The sequence below is a fragment of the Anabas testudineus genome, chromosome 18 (assembly GCF_900324465.2).
Source record: "Anabas testudineus chromosome 18, fAnaTes1.2, whole genome shotgun sequence".
NCBI classification, from domain to species: domain Eukaryota; kingdom Metazoa; phylum Chordata; class Actinopteri; order Anabantiformes; family Anabantidae; genus Anabas; species Anabas testudineus.
Genome location: NC_046627.1, coordinates 30985786 through 30991900, shown reverse-complemented (window position 1 = coordinate 30991900; position 6115 = coordinate 30985786).

The following is a 6115-nucleotide window of genomic DNA, read 5'->3' as shown; positions in this document are numbered from 1 at the left end:
CTGATCGGTGGACACAGGATCTAAAAGGAACAATGGAATGTTAGGCAAAGCAGGTGCAGTGAATGAATTAAGCTGAATTAACTGTTACTCACTAATTTGGTCATAGTGAAAACCAGGAAGTAACCTGGAAGAGGTGGCAGATGAGAAGGATATTCTTTAAGGTGTAGTCCAATAATGCATGTTCAAATGTTCATATTTAATTAAATTATGTCTGAGAGGAAAACATACACTACGGAAAACAGTTGATAACAGAAACATTGTGAGCTGTAAAGAAAGATCCCAAAACAGCTGTTAGTGACATCATCAACATTCTCCAGAGGGCAGTAATTCTGTTTGTCTCTGGTGTCTTTTGTGAATCAATAAATGACCAGTGTGGTGTTGTTGCAAAACTTATTGGAGTACGTCCAGTGAATGCCTGCCCAGACACCTTAGTGCTATATGTCACTGAGCCCTGTGTCAGCCCATTTGATTTGCCATTGAATTTCTATTAATCTATTTTTAAAATCTGTCATTATTGATTACAGATATTTTTACAAAGACAGCAGCTCTACTAGAGTATAAACCCAGATATTTTCTCTCAGACTGATGTCTCAAAATTGTCTGTACTCCATTACCATCTGAATGCTACATTATAAACTGTGGTTTAGTGAAAACATAATCATTAAATTGTAACATTAGATATTTTCGAGGTAGAGAAAACAGAATTTTGAAGACCAGATTATTTGGCGGGCAAAAATTCAATTCAATTTATTTGTATAGCGCTTTTTACAATTGACATTGTCACAAAGATGCATTACACAAGCAAAGAAACAATGAAAGTTTACACAAACAGTGAATGTGTATGAATCATGATAATCAGATTGTCCCTGTAGAGCAAGCCGAGGGCGACAGTGGCAAGTAAAACCTCCCTGAGAAGGCAACAGGAAGAAACCTTGAGAGGAACCAGACAGGGAACCCATCCTCATATGGGTGATTACATGCTATGTAGGCAGCAGGCAGTCCAGTATAACAGTTAATGTCTTTAAGTTAATGTGGAGTCCAGTTAGTTAATTGCAGGCAGACTTGTTCCATTCCTGGACTATGATTTACATCAGGCCGCTTCAGAATAGTCCAATGTTTTGTTCTATCTTGCGTGTTTTTAGCTGTGTCTTTGGGGTCATTATCCTGTCATGTGTTGTGCAGCAGGCAGTTCAGTATAATAGTTAATGTATTTAAGTTAATGTGTCCAGAGTCCAGTTATTTATTGGAGGCTCTGGTAGACTTAGGAAATTCCAGTCCTGGACTATCGAGCGTTGAGTCGAGAAGTCAGAGTAACAGCTGCCGACGTCCGCAACCAATCATTTCATCGTCAACAAACCTGAGTGATCAATGAGAGTGGGGAAGAAAGCATCTACCAACTCACCTTAATGCTCTACGTCCATGAGTCTTTCCTTAAGGCAAATCTACTTACAAAAATGCTTGGCTAAATAAATAGGTTTTTAGCCTCGACACTGAGACTGTGTCTGAGTCCCGAACGGCTTCTGGAAGGCTATTCCATAGGTTTGGGGCAAACACCTTGTATGTGTAATATTCAATAATATGTTAAGCATTAACAGATTTGACTTATTTTACCACAACATCAAACTAAATTGTGGCCACTGAAAATGCTGAGCGGCTAGCAACTTTGGAAAACCACTAGCCACAATGTCTGATGAGCAAATACATTCATGTCAAGCCCTGCTGTAGTTGATGGTGGAAGGCAATATGTGAATAAAGAAACAGAAGGTTTAAAGTTTGTGCCAGAACCTGGCTCAAGACACAACAAGCTACAGCTATGAATGCAGCAGGATAGAGAATGAAGAAGTGGAATCAGGAAGTAAACCAGTGTTAGGCAGCACTGGCTTGGGTGATGATGAGAGATTGAGTCAGGGTTTCCTGAAGCAGTGTTCAGGAGTAGTTTATGCATGGGGAGAGAGGTGCAGGAGTTTTTTCTAAGATGGTGAGCAGGCTAGATGAGAAGTGGAGTTCAAAGAGGAGAGAGAGAGAGAGAGAGAGTGCAGTGAAAGTTAGCATGGGGCTTAGGTGAGTCTACAAGTAAGTGAGTAGTCTATGTTTAGTCGAATTCTCTCCCATAATGGTCCATTCATAATCCTTCATCTTGTCTATGTAGATAGGATAGGCCCTGGTGTTACTCCTATGACAGAACAGCAACCCTTTGTTACTAATAAGAGTGAAGTTACTCTAAAAGGATAATATCACTAGCTTGGTTTTCTCTCAAACATTTGTTTTGACTTCAAGACCCAGTTTTGTTTATGATAGGAAATTTCCTGTAACAAACTTCTTAGGACCATTGATGAAACTAATAAGGCAATAGTTTATTTTCTCTTGCATAAGGGAGCATGCATTACTCAGCTCACCAGCTTGAGGAGGCAAACCTCAAAGAATTTAACACATACAGTTCTTTTTATAGATTGGAAATGAGAGGGAGATGTTTTTCTGTTTGTAGGTAAACAGATAACAATGGCAATTGTGACACTGCAGTTGCTTTTCGTCTCAAGGTGAATTCCATGCAAGAGCAACCTTTTGACTCTCAGAGATAAAATAAAACTATCAGGAAACTTGGAACTTATTCAATGTAGATTTGAGTATAGTTGTCATCTTCAAGGTTCTCATCTTTGTCAGTGACTTGTTGGTACATAGTCTTAGTTAAGGCAGCAACCGTCTGCCCCTGCATTAGTCATCTGAGGCACGGGATACAACCATACACTTAAGTAATGCTGCCATCTTGGGCCGATTTGTGAGGTTTCCAATAACTAAGTGGACTCACTCTACAGACACCTCCATCTTCTGTTAACAAGCCCTATACCTTTTGCTTTTGTCATGAAATTATTGATGTTGGAGCCAACTGCTCAGTTGATCTTTTGAACCCATCACTTGTAAAATTAAGAATCACTGTTGATTGAAGTATAAAGTGAAATTATTTAATCAGTCTACATTCTAATTGTTACCCACCACATAAGGAGTTATTCAAATCTAGCACCAATTTGGATTCTAGCCTTGGGGATCTTGAGGGACCCCATAGCGTTTGTGTACATGTGGTCCTCAAACTCCATCTGTCGTTTGTTACGGTGGCGTTTGAGTATTGAGACGTAGCAACTGAGCCAGTTAGCTGAGAACACTTTGAATGTCATCAACAGTTAGATTAAGATACATAATCCCTGCCCATCAGGTGGGAGTTTGGGTTTTTCAGTTTTTTCACACAACTGCCATACATCTGACTTGTTTACTGTTTGGTTTACAAACCACAAAGGATTAAAGGGATCGTCTTCTGAGGTAATGTTGAAGGTTTCATTATAAGATGCTATTTTGAAACAGGTGTAATTAGAATAAAATTCAGCTCCCGGGGAAACTGAAAGTTAAAAAATGCACAGTTGTATAAGTCTGGTTCTCGGGAACCAGTGATGTCACAGCTGAAGAGGGGTGGCTTTGGCTATGGGTTGAGGTCTGAGAGGAGACAGGGTTAGCCGGAATAACACAGTAGAACTGATGTAATGATGTAACTGATGTAATAATTACATCTTACTGATGTAATGAGAAGAGTTTATGACCTGAGTAAGAGCGGCGAGGTGAACCGGGAAGGGAGCAGAGGCAATGATGTGTAGAGGTGAGAGGTACTGATGATCCGGAAGTGGTGTGGAGGTGAAATGAAGTCGATGTCCAAGATTGCTCCATGTGCTCACAAATCCAAGTGGAAACAAAATATCTTGGGGCACAGAGCAAAAACCCTGATGGCTGGTTAGTCATAGAAAGTCAACACAGAAGCACAAACAATCTGATATCAGTAATCCAAAAGTCAGAATGAGACGGTCAGGGGTCATACACAGAATAAGCTGTTCCAATTGGGGGTGGCTGTGGCTCAATAGGTAGAACATTTGTCTGCCAATCATAGGATTGGTGGTTCAATTCCCGGCTGCCATGTCACATGCCAAAGTGTCCTTGGGCTGCATAGCAGCTTTGCCATTATTGTGTGAATGTGTGTGCGAATGGGTGAATGAGACACAGTGTAAAGCGCTTTGACTACCAGCTAGGTAGAAACGCGCTATATAAGTGCATACCATTTACCATTTACCAATAGGTGATAGGTAAGGCAGATCCAAGAGCAGAGTAGAGGAGACGGTCCAGGTCATAAACAGGGAAATCCAGGGAAGGAGGCAGAGGAGAGCAGGAACAGAAAACACTCACGGTACTAAAGGACAGAGCAGAGGCAGGTCCGGTTAGGGGGGAGTCAGGCAGAAAAAGGTTTCAGGTCAGACAAGGTTTGTATTCAATAAGCAGTCCAACGAATAATGCTGGATAGTATTGTTCTCAGGTCAATGTGAGACTATCTGGTAAAATAAACACAGGTGAAGACAATCTGCAATCAGCAGGTCACCTGACAGAGGAGGGAGAAACCAAGGAAATCAGGGGCAGACAGGCAGGAGGAGCTGGAATCATGACACTTGATGGTTTACATGCAACACAAATTGATACATTAGCTTCACGTATAGTATACTATAGAACATAAATCAACCTGGGAAGCTCATGCCCTGTGTATGCATTTATCGTCACTGACCCATTTCTCGTATCTTTTGTCTCCCACTCCTGCCCCCCTTTTCATAATATGTTGTTTTTCAGTGCTATTAGTTTGTTTTCTTGGAGTTACATTTTCATGCTATATACTCACCCTTAGGCCACACCAAGATGGTGGCCTAAGGGTGAGTGCCAACATCTGCTACATGTTGGAAGAGTAGTTTGACAATTCGTCAAACCAGCAGGAGAAAAACATCTGGAGGAAAAACAAACTACAGCAAGATGAAGGTTGAGGTCTAATTATAGAAAATATAAAACTTAAGTATTAGTAGTAGTAGTAGTAATACAGAATAACAGTGAGGGCTATGTGGTTGTTTGTCCACCTTACTAATAGTAAAGCAGACAGCCGCTTATAGGAAGTTTTGGCGAATCAGTCAGGTAATATCTACAAGAGTGCACATGTGGCAAAAGTTAAGAATTCCAAAACTTAAGTAACGCTGACTTAGCACAAGAGGAAGGGAGGCCGGCTGAAGCTCTGCCTCACCAAGACATCTTACACATCTTCTTCTTCCTTCTCCAAAGCGGGATGACAAGTCGTCTTTGGTGCTTTATCCGTTCGTCAAATAACAAATACATAGAACTAACGAACACATCCACACAGTGAGACACGGAGCGGGACCGGACACCGTAACACGCAGTCGAAGCAGTTCTCCAAAGAGGGACGACAAGTTGTCTTTGTCTCTAAACTGGGTGCAGTTCTCAAGTTAAAAAATATTATATTATATTAAAAAAGCGACTCACAGCTTCTGCTTGATCCACTGTCCACATGTGAACCTATAAAAACCAGCACATCTCTTGATCTGAGGTTCACAGTGCAGCAGTGCTTCACCTGGCACACGGCTCTTTTTCGAGGACTAGGTGTGGGGGGTTGATTTCGAAGCTCCTGCTCCTTCGTTGCCTTTTTTCCTGTGCAGCTGTTGAATGGTAGAATGAATTGGTAGAATGGGAGGCAGAGCCTTTAGCTACCAAGCCCCTCTCCTGTGGAACCAGCTCCCAGTTCAGGTTCGGGAGGCAGACACCGTCTCTACATTTAAGACTAGACTTAAAACTTTCCTTTTTTATAAAGCTTATAGTTAGAGATGGATCAGGTGACTCTGAACCATCTCTTAGTTATGCTGATATAGGTTATTCTGCTGGGGGACCTCTACTGATAAACTGAGCTCCTCTCCTCTCTCCTTTCTCTTGTATCAATGCAAATGCCACCATTGCATGTCATTAACTTTGTGTCTTCTCTCTCTTTTAGTTGTGTTTCCTCCTCTCTGTCTCCCTCTCTCTGTACTTTTCTGCAGGTATCCTCGGCCTGGAGCTGTACATCTCCAGAATCCAGTTCATCTGCCCAATGTTCTTGATGCTTGTTGTTGTCTTTATTGCCTGCTGTTCTTTTCTCTCTTCTCTTTCCACTCACCCCAACCGGTCAAGGCAGATGGCCGCCCACTATGAGCCTGGTTCTGCTAAAGGGAGTTTTTCCTCTCCACTGTTGCCTAAAGCTTGCTCAAATGGGATTGTT